Source organism: Chlorocebus sabaeus, chromosome 24 (assembly GCF_047675955.1).
Source record: "Chlorocebus sabaeus isolate Y175 chromosome 24, mChlSab1.0.hap1, whole genome shotgun sequence".
NCBI classification, from domain to species: Eukaryota; Metazoa; Chordata; class Mammalia; order Primates; family Cercopithecidae; genus Chlorocebus; species Chlorocebus sabaeus.
The window spans coordinates 23,589,048-23,606,933 of record NC_132927.1 but is presented as its reverse complement, the minus strand read 5'-3'; the positions used below and the strand labels follow the sequence as shown (position 1 = coordinate 23,606,933).

General features: G+C 34.3%; 1 protein-coding gene across 1 annotated transcript in view; it reads left to right on the top strand.

Annotated features, from left to right (window-relative positions):
* The window catches only part of MDGA2 (MAM domain containing glycosylphosphatidylinositol anchor 2), an 852,475-nt gene that overhangs the window by 561,281 nt on the left and 273,308 nt on the right, over positions 1–17,886 (top strand). The window lies entirely within an intron of this gene.

Sequence of the window (17,886 nt, the reverse complement as noted above, 5' to 3'; positions counted from 1 at the left end):
AAATTGACTCTATGTGTTAGTTCATATTGCAGGGATAGTGTATCCAGTCCATTGTTATAGGGACTAATAGGAAAGAAGATTGGTACGCTGGGCGATAGTGAACAGGCAGAGTATCAGAGATGTATTAGCATCAACCTTTGACTGTACATTTGGATGCAGCGTGTACTTTTGGTCTGTAGTTGTGGCAGCTATTTCCAAAGCATCACAGTAGTTTCAGGGGTTCCTTCAATTTCCAGCTTCTGCAAAGTCTCTTCTAAGAGCCACCTTTATATTTATTTTTTTCTTGATAACATATTCTTCTTGCTACTGTTCTATTGCTGAAGAAAATAGGTATGTCCAGTTGTTTAGTAATATGCTTTCATTCATATTTTCAAAAGTCTTTCTTCTACCTCCTTTTAGTCATTCTGCTTGAGTTGCTCTATTCTACTGTTTAATCATTTATAGACTGCATTTTCAATCATATTCTATCCAATAAATCTGCAGTTAGTCAGCAGTATTGATTTTTAATAGGCATCCTGTGTCATAGGAATTTTTTTTTGGGGAACCTTGCCCTCATGTTCTGGGTACCTATTGCCTTGGTTTCATAAGCATGGAAATTATCAAGAAACAAGGTATTAGATTTGGGGCACAAATAAGTGTGACAATTGAAGCTCCTCTTAACGTTTTTACTTTAAGAAGCTACTGTTAAAGTTTTTTACTTTGATTTGACATTATGACATTGTACTCAACCAAGGAAAAGGTAGGATTTGTACTCTTCCCGATGAAGCATCACTGGGTAGTGTTGTATCTTTTTAGAAAATTCGTCAAAACTCATTTTCTTTGTTTTGCTGGCAAATGTTTATAGTTCTGAAATGACCAAATAGAGGTAATTTTATACAGCTTGATTTAACAGGTAACAGTAGATGAGAGTCCTTCAAAATGATTGTCACATATTAAGTGCAAATTAAAATACCTATGTCCAAAGTGAAGAGAGAAAATATTAGGCACCACAGAAAAGACATAAACAAAACTATTGGAAAATCAAGCAGGTAATATGGGTTCTTTATTTATCTGGGATTTAATCTACAAAGACAATTGTCTTGAAGCAGAAAAAAGGAGGAACAGAGACTAAATTCCTTATATTCTTAATACATCTTTCTAATTCCCTTGATCAGGAATACTTAATAAAGTCCTGCCCTACTGCATATTGTCTTTCAAATTTAAATTAGTTCAATGTGAAGAAAGCTGTACTGTTTGTGGCTTTGTTTGTTCATTTTGGAATCATCAGTAAAAAGCAATCTGATGTGATAGCCGTATAAAATTATGATACTGTGAACTGTACAAAGATACTACATTTTAAGGAACTCAAATATTCAGTGAATATGCATGGTCTGCACACTAAACATTGTGTGTTTAAGCAAAATGTTAGATATGAATACACGTTTAAGAAAGCATTATTGTATGCATACAGATCCACAGTTAAAGAATATGTAGGGCTGGACCCTGTGACTCACGCCTGTAATCCTAGCACTTTGGGAGGCCCAGGTGGGCAGATCACGAGACCAGGCAATCAAGACTATCCCGACTAACACGGTGAAACCCCGTCTCTACTAAAAATACAAAAAACTAGCCAGGAGTGGTGATGGGTGCCTGTAGGCCCAGCTATTGGAGAGGCTGAGGCAGAAGAATGGCGTGAACCCAGGAGGCGAAGCTTTCAGTGAGCCGAAATTGCACCACTGCACTCCAGCCTGGGCGACAGAGCAAGACTCCATCTCAAAAAACAAACAAACAAAAAAAAGATAATATGTAGGCTGGACATGGTGACTCACACCTGTAATCCCAATCTCCGCTTTGGGAGGCAGAAGCAGGAGGATTGCTTAAAGCCAGGAGTTTGAGACCAGTCTGGCAATATAGTGAGACCTTATTTCTGTGAAAAATATTTTAAAAAATTATCCAGGCATGGTGGTGCATGCCTGTTATCCCAGCTACTTGGGAGTCTGAGGCAAGAGAATCACTTGAGCCTGCCAGGTCGAGGCTGCAGTGAGCTCTGATCACACCACTGCACTCCAGACTGAACAACAGTGTGATAGATCTTTTTTGTTTGTTTGTTTTTTTGTTTTTTCAAAAAAAGCATGTATCATATGGGTCTAATTTTCAAGTCATTGGAGAGTTAAATAGGCAAATAAACACAAACAGATATTAAGAACTTAAAAAACATAAATTAAAATAATTCTATATTGAAAACAAATGGTATTTTTGTTTTTGCTCTACAAGGATATTTTAGTAGCTCATTAATCATATAAAAAAGAGAAATGTGATGGTACCAAAATCTATATTGAAAATACCAGAACTAGAATTTGAAAGCTGTATTTTCAGTAGCTTCAAGAAGTAAAATATTGACACAGAGGAAATGAATTCAGAGGTGAGCCAATGTTTTATCTTTCATTTAAAAATAGTATTAAAAAGATTTTATTGCTTTTTAATATTTCCTTAAACAATATTCCAAAAATAAAAAACAATATTGCATTTTGTGTAGTAATCTATTTAGTTCTTCTATATATATTTCAGTACAGTATTATCTTATTCAAAAAATAAATACCTCCTTTATCACGTAGCAGCATTGTCCTAGAACATGGCAACAATCTGCTCTGACTGTCTGAAATCCCTGATAAGAAATGTAGCTAGTTGAATAGTTAGGCTTGAATTGGCTCTTGTTGAAATTAGATCTGTAATAACAGTACTAAGCAGCATTAATTATTTATGGTAAGTCAATAAGTAGTGACACCTACTACAAGTTCTGTAGTTTAAAATTGTCATTTTATTCAGGTAAGACACTTTTTTATGGCTTTGTAATTCAGTTCATTAAATTGACTTCTAACTGCACGCAAAACTTGGAACTAAATCCATCTCCTTGGCACATTTGTGTTTTAAAATATGGTTTTTAAAATTTATTTTATTGCAGTAAGAACTCAACATGAAATATATGCTTCTAAAGTTTTAAGTGCACAGTACATTATTGTTGACTATAATTACAATGTTGTACCACAGATCTCTAGAGCTTATGCTTCTTGCTTGACTTAAACTTTATACCTGTTGATTAGTAACTCCCCATTTCTCTCCTCACCCAACCCCTGATAGCCACATTTCCATCCTTTGATTCTATGATTCTATGAATTTGACCACTTTAGGTACCTTATATAAATGCAATCATGCAGTATTTTTCTTTCTGGCTCCTTTCACTTAGAATAATGTTCTGAAGTCTCATCTATTTTGTCACATGCTGCAGACTTTGCTTATTTTTTAAGGCCAAATAATATTCCATTATATGTACATACCACATTTTCTATATTCATTCATTAGTTGATGCACATTTAGGTTGTGTGTGCCTCTTGACTATAGTGAACAGAGCTGCAGTGAATATAGGAATCCTAATATATCTTTGAGATCCTGATTTCATTTCTTTTGGAAAAATAAGCAGTCCTGGAAGTAGGATTACTGGGTCATATGGTAGACACAGTTTTAATATTTTGAGGAACCTCTATATTGTTTTCCATTGCAGCTGCACCATTTTGCATTGCACAACGCTTTCAATTTCTTCACATCCTTGCTGACACTTACTGTCTTTCTTTAAAAGTAGTGGTTATCCTGACAGGTGTGGGTTGGTATCTTATTATGATTTTGATTTGCATTTCCTTAATGATTTGTAACACTGAGCATTTGTTCATATATTTATCCATTTATGTGTCTTCTTTGGAGGATGTCTGTTCAAATCCTTATCCCATTTTTGAATCAGGTTATTTGTTTTTTGTTTGTTTGTTTTTTGCTATTGAGTTTTGGGATTTCTTTAAATATTTTTAGATTAATCTCAATTGGATATATGGTTTGCAATTTTTTTTTCTCCCACTTAATAGGCTGTCTTTTCACTCTCTTTTTTTTTTCTGTGCAGAAGCTTTTTTTTTTTTTTTTTTTTTTGATGTGATCCCACTTGTTTATTTTTGTTGTTATTGTCTATACTTATTGTGTTATATCTATGAAATAATTCCCAAGATCAATTGAATGAATCTTTTCCCCTGTGTTTTCTTATAATAGTTTTATAATTTCAGGCCTTATATTTAAATCTTTAGTCCATTTTGAGTTGCTGTTGGTGTATGGTGTAAGTTAGGGATCTGATTTAATATTTTTTTTGTTTTTTGCATATGAAAATCCAGTATTTCCAATACCTCTTGACTTTGTCTAGGAGACTGTCTTTTCCCTGTTGTGTTTTCTTGACCCACTTGTCAAATGTATATTTGTGGATTGGTTTCTGGGCTCCCTATTCTGCTCCATTTGTCTATTTGTCTGTCTTTATGCCAGTGCTCTACTGTTTTGATTACTATAGCTTTGTAATACAATTTGAAATTAACTAGTGTGCTACCTCCTGCTTTGTTCTCCTTTCTCAAGATTGATTTGGCTATTTGTGGTTTCTGTGGTTCCATATGAATTTTAGAATATTTTTCCATTTCTGTAAAAAATACCATTGGAATAATAAATGAGATTGCATTGAATCTGTAGATCACTTTGGGCAGTATGGACATTTTAACAATATTAAGTCTTCCAATCTATAAAATGGTATGTCTTTTCATTTGTTTGTGTCTTGTTTCACCTCCTTCATCAATGTTTTGTAGTTTTTAGTATACAAATCTTTTGCTTCCATAGTTAAGCTTATTCCCAGGTATTTTATTTTTTTGGTGTTATTGTAAATGTGACTGTTTTTCAAATTTTCTTTTTAGACAGTTTGTTGCTAATAGTACAAACAGGACTGGTTTTTGTACATTTATTTTGTATCCTGCAATTTTCCTGACGTATTTTTTCATAGAGATTTTAGGGCTTGCTATAAATAAGATCTTATGTTCTGCCAACCAGGACAGTTTCACTCCTTCCTTTCCAGTTTTAATGCCTCCTATTCTTTTTTCTTGCTGAATTACTCTGACTGGTACAAACAGTACTGTGTTGAAAAGAAGTGGTGAAAGCAGGCATCCTAAGACCTTATAGGAAAACCTTTTTGATTTTCACACTGAACATGATATTATCTGTGAGAATTACATATAGAATTTTATTAATTTAAGGTAATTTCCTACCATTCTTAGTTTGATTTGAATGTTATAATGAAAGGGTGCTGAACTGTTACAAATGCTTTTTCTGCATCTCTTAAGATAATCATGTGGTTTTTATCCTTTATTCTATTAATGTAGTGTATCACATTAATTGATTTTCTTATGTTGAATGATACATTTTACAAATGACGCTCTGAATCTTTTTCTTTCTCTTTTCCCCTCCTTTTTTATTTAATTAGTCATGTGGAAGGCATATCAATATAAACATAAAAATAAAAAAAACTTGATGTATCTGTGCCTGAAAAGCAAATATCTCACACAAACATATAAGACAAAATCTATATATTTCTTGTGTTTCTTAGGGAAGGCCTCAATTTATTGAGGCATCTCTGCCTTCTAGAATTAGACTCCTCGTCTGGACATCTTCAATGCACACATATCCATTAGAAGGTAGAGCAGCAATCCCAGACACGAACTAGTAATGAATATTTGGTGAGATTTAAGGGATACGTGACACTGTACTTGTCTGAGTTGTGACCCAACTCAAGCAATCAAGATATGATATTCTTATTACATTTTATAAAATTACTTCTGAAATTAAAAGTAACTGACAATTGTAATGCTTGCATGTGTTAAGTATGAATTTATATGTAATTTGAATGCTTTTTATTTATTTTATCTGCCCTTTAGTCTAGAGTGTATTCAGCAAAATGTTGATCACTTTTGTCCTTTTGTCCACTTCTTATATTTTATAGCACACCCTAAAAGCATAAGCAAAAATTTTCTTCCATTTTGTAGGCTGTCTCAGAGGATAGGTATTTCTTTCTTTCTTTTTTTTTTTTTTTTTTTTTTTTTTTTTGCTGTGCAGAAGCTGTTTAGATTAATTAGGTCCCATTTGTCAATTGTCACTTTTGTTGCAATTACTTTTGATGTTTTTGTCATGAAATCTTTGCCCATGCCTGTGTTCTGAATGGTATTGCCTAGATTTTCTTCTAGGGTTTTTATAGTTCGGGGTTTTAGATATAAGTCTTTAGTCCATCTTGAGTTAATTTTTGTATAAGCTGTAAGGAAGGGGTCTAGTTTCAATTTTCTGCATATGGCTAGCCCATTCTCCTAGCACTATATATTAAATAGTGAATCCTTTCCCCATTGCTTGTTTTTCTCAGGTTTGTCGAAGATCAGATGGTTGTAGATGTGCAGTTTTATTTCTGAGAACTCTATTCTGTTCCATTGGTCTGTGTGTCTGTTTTGTACCAGTACCCTGCTGTTTTGATTACTGTAACCTTGTAGTATAGTTAGAAGTTGGTAGTGTGATGCCTCCAGCTTTGTTCTTTTTCCCTTAGGATTGTCTTGGCTATATGGGCTCTTTTTGGGTTCCATATGAATTTAGTAGTTTTTTAACTAATTCTGTGAAGAATGTCAATGGTAGTTTAATGAGAATAGCATTGAGTATATAAATCATATTGGGCAGGATGACCATTTTCGCAATACTGATTCTTCATGTCCATGAACATAGAATGTTCTTCCATTTGTTAGCATCCTCTCTGATTTCCTTGAACAGTGGTTTGTAGTTCTCCTCAGAGAGGTTGTTAACTTCCCTTGTTAGCTGTATTCCTTTGGTATTTTATTCTTTGGTATTTTATTCTCTTTGGAGCAATTGTGAATGGGAGTTTACTCATGATTTGGCTCTCCGCTTGTCTACTGTGTCTGTATAGGAATGCTTGTGATTTTTGCATATTGATTTTGTATCCTCACACTTTGCTGAAGCTGCTTATCAGCTTAAGAAGCTTTAGGGGTGAGACGATGGGGTTTTCTAGATATAGGATCATGTCATCTCCAAAGAGATACAATTTGACTTCCTCTCTTTCTATTTGAATACCCTTTATTTCTTTCTCTTGCCTGATTGCCCTGGCCAGAAGTTCCAGTACTATTTTGATTAGGATTGGTGAGAGATGGCATTCTTGTCTTGTGCTGATTTTCAAGGGGAATGCTTCCAGCTTTTGCCCATTCGGTATGATATTGGCTGTGAGTTTTTCATAAATGGCTCTTATTATTTTGAGGTATGTTCCATCAATACATAGTTTATTGAGAGTTTTTAACATGAAGGGATGTTGAATTTTATCAACGGCCTTTTTGGTGTCTATTGAGATAATCAAGTGGTTTTTGTCTTTAGTTCTGTTTATGTGATGAATTGCATTTATTGATTTATGTATGTTGAACCAACCTTGCAAGTTGAAGCCGACTTGATCATGGTGGATAAGTTTTTTGATGTACTGCTGAATTCAGTTTGCCAGTATTTTATTGAGGATAGTCGCATGGATGTTCATCAGAGATATTGACCTGCAGTTTCCTTTTTTTGTTGTATCTCTGCCAGGGTTTGGTACTAGGATCATGCTGGCCTGATAAACTGAGTTAGGGAGGAGTCCCTCCTTTTCAATTGTTTGAAATAGTTTCAGTAAATCCGTCTGGTCGTTGGCTTTTTTTATTGTTGTTGTTGGTAGGCTATTTATTACTGCCTCAATTTCAGAACTTGTTATTGGTCTATTCAGGGATTCAACTTGGAAGGGTGTATGTGTCTAGGAATTTATTAATTTCTTCTAGATTTTCTAGTTTATTTTAATGGAGGTATTTATAGTATTCTCTGATGGTTGTTTATATTTCTGTGGGGTCAGTGGATATCCAGAATCTACAAGGAATTTAAGCAAATTTACAAGAGAAAAATATCCCCATTAAAAGTTAGCAAAGGACATGAACAGACACTTCTCAAAAGATACTTATGCAGCCAACAAACATGAAAAAAAGCTCAACATCACTGATTACTAGAGAAATGCACATCAAAACCACAATGAGATACCACCTCATGCCAGTCAGAATGATGATTATTAAAAAGTCAAGAAACAACTGATGCTGGTGAGGCTGTGGAGAAATAGGAACGTTTTTACACTGTTGGTGGGAATGTAAATTAGTTCAACCATTGTGGCAAGACAGTGTTGGCATTCCTCAAAGACGTAGAAACAGAAATATCACTTGACCCAACAATCCCATTACTGGGTATACACCCAAAGTAATATAAATCATTCTATTATAAAGATATATGCACACATATGTTCATCGCAGCACTGTTTACAATAGCAAAGACATGGAATCAACCCAAATGCCCATCAGTGATAGACAGGATAAAGCAAATGTGGTACATATATACCACAGAATACTATGCAGCCATAAAAAGGAACAAGATGTTCTTTGCAGGGACATGGATGGAGTTTAAAGCCACTATCTTCAGCAAACTAATGAGGAACAGAAAATCAAACATTGCATGCTCTTGCTTATAAGTGAGAGCTGAACAATAAGGACCCATGGACACAGGGAGGAGAAAAATACACACTAGAACCTGTCTTGAGGCATAGGGGAGGGAGAGCATCATGATAAATAGCTAATGAATGCCAGGCTTAATACCTGGGTGATGGGTTTATAGGTGCAGAAAACTACCATGGCACATGTTTACTTATGTAACAAAACTGCATGTCCTGCACATGTATCCCAGAACTTAAAATAAAATAAAATATTTTTTAAAAAGCATAAGCAAAAAATTTTCTCATTCTGTCTCTCTTTTTCTCCTCACTCTTTCTCTTCTCTCCCCATTTCTGTCTTTTTCTTTCCTTCCCCCACCTTTTTTAGTGTTGAATAAACTTTGCCATTGTTCTGCGTTCCAGGTTCCTCATCTCTGTCCTTTCAACTTAGCCCATTCATTGTTCATATTATACATCCATGATACAGAGTTAACCTGAGCAGTGAGTAAGAGCATGAGCTCTGCAGTCAGACAATCTACATCCTTGTCAGGCTCTTCTATGGAAAACTATGAAATTTTTGTATCTCAAAATCTTCATATTATTACCAACATCTAGCTGCTCAAGTGTATTACCTCTTATCTTTTTTAATCTGGCATTTTGGGATGATAGTTGAAACATATGGAAGCTAGGTTAATATTGTTCTTTGTGACCCCATTTACTATTCTATATTAGACAGTTGTTTCTTTTACCCTTTTCTTGCTGGTGGATTACCAACTGCAACTGTTGCTCTCCATTTTCCTGCCTCAAGAAGTCTTTCCATTTTAAATTTTTCCTCATTACCTCTTAGATTCTGAGAATTTAAATCACTGGGCCAATTAAAAAGTTTTTTACGTATGAGACGTGAACACATCCAGAGCAATGGCTTAAGAACCTTTTCCACAGACATTTAAGAATTTAGGCTTTGTAATTATGACTTATATGGTTCACAAATCCTTTTCAACTTCTATTTTGGATGGTGAATATTTCTGGAATTCTGACTAGCAAATCAAGTTTGTTTTTACTCTATCCAATTTTTTCACAATATACTAGAGGGCATCAATGCTATTCCTTCTTTCTGTTAGAGAGGCAGCACTAATTCTTCTCCTGGCCAAAATATCATCAAATATTCAATCAAACTTGGAAATTATGAACTTTGTTTATTTTGCATTAGAGTCTACAGCCCTTTACATTCATCTTAAGCCAGGCTCCCTAGAATAGAATCCTGGCTTCACCTTTCACTAGCTGTGTGACTTAGGGGTTATCAAAAGTGTTTCTAAATGGTTTCTCAAGTTTGGTAAAAAGTAAAATAAAGTAATAATAGTACCTACCTCCTATAATTAAGTGAGTTAATATATGCAAAGCTTTTGAAGAATGTCTAGGACATTTTAAGGGCTGTAATTGTCTCCATCTAATTACAGACTCCACAAGGGCAGGATTTTGGCCTGTTTTTTTTTTTTTTTCTAACATCCTCAATGCCTGGTATGCAATTGGTACTTAATAAATATATGTTGAATTAACATATTTTCTTAAAATAGAACATATGTACATCTCTAAATTTACAATGAGTTTATTTGGTAGTAATCATTGGCCTAGCTAATTAAGCTCCTGATGTGATTTTTAATCTTTGCGGTACCATGGAACCAATATAGACATTTGAGTAGCCAAACATAGATATATGATAGATATAGAGGCTATATACCCAGGTGTTTTCCTAATCATGATAAAAACTTGCTCTAAGCAATCCTTTAGAAATTATTTAACAGAATTTTCTTATTTTTTAGAAGAGCAAACAGAGGCCCAGCAGAGTTAAATTTGTTCAACGTTATTCTTTAAGATTGGCTATAAGTAAATGTTAGTCAAAATTTCTATTAAATGAAATTACAGAGTCATAAAGGTGCTCAAAATATTACACTGTGATAAAGTGTCCGCAGAATGATCTTTTTCAGACAAAATCTTTTTCCCAATAGGAGAGTACCTTTCCATATGGTACAAAATGAAAAAGTTAAAACTGTAGCTATGAGATCAACACCAGATGGTCTTAGAGGTGATGTCTTTATCTCTTCTGCTGTTGCTATTTCACACTCAGAACAGAGCTTTAAATCTTGACTAATTTGCTAAATCCCTATTAGAGCATGTACATACTAGCCCTCTTGTGAAAAAGGCCATGTAGTCTTTATTTTGGTTTCAGAGTCAGCATTTGGCTGAGTTGCATGGTTTATTAAAAATAATGTTTGATGGTGTAACTGAACAAATAAGTACAAAGGAGTGCAAACAATATGCTGTATTTACTTTTTTGTGAGTGGTGCATTACATTTTGATAGATAAATGCTTTGGCATCTCCTTGTTAGTAATATAAAACATAGGTAAGTTTAAATGGGTAGAACAATGAAAGAATTTGCAAGTTGTCGTAACTAGAATTTGTCAATAAATGGCTCATGAAATTCTTATCATCTGTCACATTATTTCACAGTTGGTAGGTTTTTTTGATTATTTTATTTTATTTAGTTTTTAAAACAAAGTCTCGCTGTCTCCCTAGGCTTGAGTGCAGTGGCCCAATCTCAGTTCATCGCAGCCTCCATCTCCCGGGTCCTAACAATTCTTGTGCCTCAGGCTCCCAAGTAGCTGGGACTACAGGTCTGTGCCACCACGCCTGGCTAATCTTCGTATTTTTAGTAGAGGCATATTTTTGCCATGTTGGCTAGGATGGTCTTGAACTCCTGACCTCAAGTGTTATTCCCGCCTCGGCCTCCCAAAGTGTGGGATTACAAGCGTGAGTCATCATGCCTGACCTTTTCATCATTTTAAATTAAGTCTGATGAATATTCAGAGCTTAGGTGGAGTTTCGGTTTGCTAATTTTTAAATTCGACTTTCTTTTATTCAGTAAAACTTTATTGAGCACCTATTCTTTGTCAGATATTCTTCTGGGTGCTGGTGGTACAAAGATGAAAATCACTACCCTTTTTAATCTGGTGTCCTATTCCTAAATATCTCACAGTGAAAGCATAGGGGCAAATGTTCTAATGAGGGGGTATCATAAACAACTATTCTCACACAAAGAAAGAAGCAACTCAGTTGGTCTGGACAAAAGCTGGAAATTTTAGGGAAGAACTGTTGTTGTTATTTGAACATGATAAATTTCCTGATGACTGGTTTAATGAGTGGAAAAGCACTGGAAGAGAATTCCAGGCAGAAGAAATAGAAAGTTCATTCTTTGCTGATCTTGCGATGAAAGTGTCTTTACAATCTAGTACTGTCCTTAAAATTCTGGTGTTTTCCATTAATAATAAGAAAATTTTATGGACAACAAATACTTCAGTTGGAAATGCTTAGCTTGGATTTTTTTCTCTATGAGAGATGACCCTCTGGGATTCTGCAGCAAGTGAATGCTCAGCTTCCTGTCAACTTGAATGAGACCAAGTTGGCCAGGGCCTCACCTGTTGGAAAGAACAGTAAAGGACTGTTGATCAAGGGAACGAGATATGTGCAGTGCTAATTTTTTTCTTCACCATACCTTGTCAATGTTTATAAAGACCTTTCAAGCTGCTGGGTATTAGTACCCCAACTATTGGTATAGCTTATACACGGGGATCATCTTTTTTGCTTCATTGACTTTTGCTCACCTTAGAACACAAGTTCTATTTCTCTAGCTTTTGCACTTGTATTGTTCAGTGATTAGATTCCAGTGTAAGTGTCACTTACTGTATTTCGTAAAGTCTTAGTTTACTGAAGAATGTACCTTTTGGCAGTTTTCTTTGCTTGCTGTGCTCTGATGACATAAATGTCCCAGTCAAGCATGATAAATGCATATGACTTTAGAGAACAGGCAGGTGAAGTACACATACAAAGTTAGTTAAGACAAGGAGAGTCATGCGGAGTGTGCTGTTTCTCTTCTTTTTAAGTTGTAAGCTTCTGCCTGCAGGGATTCGTTGACTCTTGTTCGCTGATACCTCACAGCTTACTATCACAGGGTGGGACACATAGTAGATGCTGTAGAAATACTTCCTCACAGCTTACTATCACAGGGCGGGACACATAGTAGATGCTGTAGAAATACTTCTGAATGAATGGATAGAGAACGTATTGTACTCGGGAGAACAAGCAATGCCTAAAGGCATTCATTCACTCATGATAACAACAACAATAGATACTGTGCCAGGCAAACAAAACCCATCTAGGGGATCTCTCATTTAGGACCCATGGTCATATGAATCACATCTCTTCCTAAAAGTTATACAATTTTCAAAGAAGAAACAGTTACTCTGCCTTCGCAATCATTTCCATAAATGTCTGTCCTGTGAATATTAAAGTAATGAGAAATGCATGTTGGCTTCAATATTTGTAGCAAAAGTTTTCTCCTACATTAAAAACTGTTTATGAATACAATTTCAAATATTGTTATTTCCTAGAGCATCATTTTAAATAGAATTTCCCAGCATGATACCAATCTTGGGCTTAATGAGAATCAATCAATATGTGAATGATAGTATTTGAATAATAACTCCACATAAATGGGTAGATTATTTTGAGTTTTCATACCAACTTCTAATATATTATCCATCTTTATTTTGTGCAATATTCATTGCTACTTCTATTCAATGAAATACATGTTGAAAATGAATTTCAATGAAATATATGAAAATACAGTGATACCTTCATCGCAGTGAAATGACTAGTTCTTCCAAGAGAAATATTTTTCTGTTCCTTGAATCTGTAAGCACAGTTTAAGCATGTTTCTCTACATACAAGCTGGATTTAATTTGTTTAGCATCTGTATATGTTCTATGATTTAAATAATGTAGACTCATGGAACAGAAGCAAAAAGTTAATTGTGTATTTTTACCTCGTCTCTCTTAAATTCATACTGTGCTCTCATTATTTCATTTTTCACCTATATCCTGATTGATAAGGGTGCCTTCACTTACCACCTACCCCTTCCTTGTTCTTTCTTTACCCTTTACACATTGTCTCCATGTAGCCACTCGTTGATCACTGGATTTACATGGAAACAAAGTCATAGCAGACACTTTGTGTGTCTTGCCTTTCCTCCTGTCCTGACCTGGAGGTTACTGCAGTTTCTTTGGACAGATTGCATATTTATTATTCGATCTGGCAACTTTCATTGAATGCAGGAATGTGTTCAGCCAGAGCATGAGATGGGAAAGTTAAGGCCCAATTAATGAGGAGCAGGAGTTGACGGATAAACACCTGAGTCAGGCTCCTTGCTCTTTAGATAGAGAGCTTTGAGGTGCCCTCAACTTGGTCTCTCAGAGGGTTCCTAGCAGCAGGGAGCCAAGTTTCCCACAGTGATAACCTGCTCATTAGTGCCCCTTTACTGGCGTTTCTTCTATCCTTGGTTTGCCCTTTTCTGCTTCTTCAATGTTTCCTGTGATCACAGCCCAAATGAACTGCTGTGCCAGGACCTGCTTTTAAGGGAATTCAAACTAAGCAGATATTTCCTACCTGAGCATTTTAAAATTGGAGTTTTTTTCTGTTTTTTTTTTTTTTAATTATTATTTATTTATTTGTGTGTGTGCGTGTGTGTGTGTTTCTCCTTCCTCGCAATGTTCTCTCTGAATTAGGTTACTCTATAATACTTAGATTATTTCCCTTCAAAAAAAAAACAGTCTTGAGCTTAAGTTAGAATATCTCTGATTCAAGGCAACTGGCAGGTTTATACAGTTGTTAACTGCTTTATAATTTGCTCAGAGTCTGGATGGAAAGCTGGGTTCCTTTTTCGTAATTAAGTGTTCCAGATCTACAGAGAGTCAAAGTCTGTAAGAATGTAAAGATGATTAACACTGTATCCTGCTTTCAGATTTTAAAAAAGATGCTTATCTTCATATTTACCTATTATGTTAGGTAGTGACAAAAACAAAGCACCTAAGAAGTCAATGGCTTCTGCTAAAATAGTGTTTTTTTTCTACATAATGTATTCTTAGTTAACCCCCAAATTAAATATTTGCCTCATGCACCCAGAATACGTCATGAGGAACTGAATCACTACAATTTTTAGTGGGCATGAACCCCAGTATACAAAATTGGGTTTGAAAAATATGTAACTGTCTCTACTATTTCATAATTCAATATTATTTTTCCTTTCAACTCCCTATTCTACCATAACCTCAGAAAACTTTATCAATGTGGAATTCCCACTTAATTTAAATTCTAGGAGATGCTGTTGTACCAAGACCTGGAGCATGAGATCTGAATCCTTTGACAGGCATATATTTCCTGAGACTTCTCTCTTTCCTATTGTTTTGACACTTTTTAGTGCTAGCTGGTCTCTCTGCTCCCTCCATTCCACCACTGTGGACTGGGAGCTGTTTCCCTGGAACATGAGAGTCTTTTCCATGAGATGACTATGTCCTTGTCTACATAGGCAGCCACACTCAGTGAGCTCAAATACGAAGGGACAAACTGATCTCCTATGATCTTGAATATCCAAATGTTTGGGATTTGGTGTGGGGGTCAGGAGGCCAGTTATTCCTCTCTTGGACCCACTGAAATATCTGTTGCTCAGTCCAAGAAAAGTTTGTTTGCCAGGAGAAGAGGTGCTTATGGGGACATAGGAAGAATTCCTTTTTCTCAAAGGTATTTTTTAAAATATACTTTCTATGTTGCAGTTATTGAAATTCTATTAAGATTTTATGATTTTGGAAAATAGAAACCACAGACTTTTGCTCCCCTTTCCCTTCCTTTCTTTCGATTTCTTTCTCTCTTCTCTTATTTTCTTGTCATTCAACTTTGCCATGCCTCTCCAGGACCAATTCTTTCTATCTATCTATCTATCTATCTATCTATCTATCTATCTATCTATCTATCACTTTGTGCATCCTTTGTACTAGCTATTAATGAAAGGACTTTAGATTATGCGTGTTAAATTATCTAAATGCTGCAAGATAGTTACAATTATTTTCCCCATTTCAACAATGGAAAATTGAGACCCTCAACTGAAGACAAAGAACTTACTCAAGTTCACATAGGTATTAAATGGCAGAGTCAAGACTTGAACCCAGGTACCTTAGCTATCACATTATATAATACTTCAGAGAATGCAATCATGACACTTTTCATCTGACTGAAGAGTCACAGTGGTAGCCTGGCTAATATAAAAGGTAATATGAAGAAAAAATTGGCAAAGGTAGCTATGGAAACCTATAAAAAGAGAATGACTAAGCTAGAATGTTTTACGTTACTCTTTGTATACCCCCAAATTAGCAAATGATTCATCCAATATGAGATATTTTCCTTAAAATATTTTAATAGACAAAAATATGTTTATGTTTTTCCTATATCAGTTTTTACTAAAGGATGTGATTTACACTGAAGCTTGATAAATCCTAATGTCTCTGTTTCTTAAGCAAAGCCTTACAGTTTTAAAAAGCTGATATTTATGAAATAAAAAGTAAAATACTAGAACAAAATGACAATGATTTCAACTCTTTTTTTTTGAAATTTAAAGCTAGCAAATTTTGGTATTAAAATATATATAAACGTTTTTAAAGTCTTGAAATTGTTATCTGTTTTGTGGTCTACCTGGGCTATTTTTAGTTTCAGGTATAATCAGATAAAATAAGTGTCACCATCAATAAAAGTAACTTGAGCAATACTGTGTTTTCAAGTCAAATTTGGAAGAAAACATTTTTAATAATGTTGTGAAGGTAGTTCTAAAATGTATTATAGTTAGAACAGTTATCTTGTTATATATGCATTATTTTTGAACTTTGAAATTATCTTAAGCTTTTGTTCATTAAATAATATATAATAGAAAACAACTCATCCTATACAAATCAATTTCAGGGGCAAATATTCCTTGACTTAATGTCACCATTGTGTGTGTCCATAGCCTAAATATAAGATGTTTATGACCTTTAGGCCTTGGGTCTTTTAATTAGACTAAAATGCGATGTAAAAGAAATAGATTTTTGTTAATATGATATAAATGTTGAGATCTCTATAGTTATATTTTAATCAAATAATTTTATATGATTATGCTATTAACTTTAAGTCAGGCTATAGAGATTTTCTTTACCTCTTCATGATGATACATTAATAATTAAGTATAATGTCTATTTTCAGAATATTTAATTAGTAATGTCCTCCATCAATTGAACATTAAATAACTCTTTGAGATTTTTTTCACCAAAATGTGGCAACTTTTGCATACTTTTTCATGATGTGCATTTCCCAACAGATTTTCAATCATAAATATTTATAATTTCATATTAACTCTTCAGAAGGGCTAATAGTATGACATTTTTAAAACTCCCATATTATTTAAAGTGATGTTGGAAGACTCAACATGAAATATTGATGTTTAAAAAGGTCATACAGGCACTTCATGCCCTTCCCATAGAACTATAATGTGGAATTATTTTGTTCCCTCTTCTGGCTTTTTTTTTTTTTCAAACAAGGTAGACAATTCTGAACTTCACAAGTAGTCTAATTTTTATTCTGAGTAAAACACTCAACTCTAAGCTGAAGTTAATATATTTTTAAAAATCACACAGTACAATTGAACAGTTTAAGTATTTCTAATATAGATTGATTTCATACAATACAGCTCTAACATTGACAAAATATTTCTGAATGTGTGACTTGAAATGTCATTATAATGCATTTCCCCTATTTTTATTTAGGGATGCATTATTTAGGCTAGCACGGCAGTGTAGGCAGAAAAAAAACGTGCTATATGTGAATAAAGTTTTTGAACAGTTTCTATTTGGAGTGTTTGATGAAAAGGCTGCACACAGCTTTTTCTATTGAATGAATGTTTATCTTTGTATTTTTTAACCTAAAAGATTACAAAAGACTTGTTTTTAGTAAGGGATTATTATAACCCAAACAGTAGTGGCAAGCATAGTTTAGTGGCTGTTTGAGCTCTCAAATGTTTATTTATAAGTTTTAAAGCAGTGTTTATAGGAGCTCACTGCCTAGACCTTTGTAAGTGAAGAGGTTAGAGATGAAGTATGGACACTGCATTAGAATTAGATGATTTTATGTTTTCTTTTGAGAACAAAAATCAGGCTCACTGAATGGTAAAAGCCTGGGTGATCCATGACTTTATCTGTCACTTGGTTGTATTCAGATTGCAAAAAATTATCATTTCGTCTCAGAATGATCCAAAAAATAAATGATTAACCATCTTCACCATGAAAATACAAGGACTGAATATCTGTAGTATCTGTACTGGGAATGATAAAAACAGAAGATGATTGTCAGCATTAAAAAAGAAAGGGATATTTTGTTTTAAAACCTAAATCATGCTTATTATTCCAATTTCAGAACAATAATCCAGGAAACATAAATTTTATTTCCCCTTTCTATGTGTAAGATTCTTAATACAGTTCTACATGTTTATACCACTTAATTAAAATATGAAACCATTAAATCTTGTTTAAATTTGAGTAATAGAGTATAATACACTATGATTTTGGCAACAGAGGACTATATTTCATTTTAATTTCTTAAATGAACCAATATA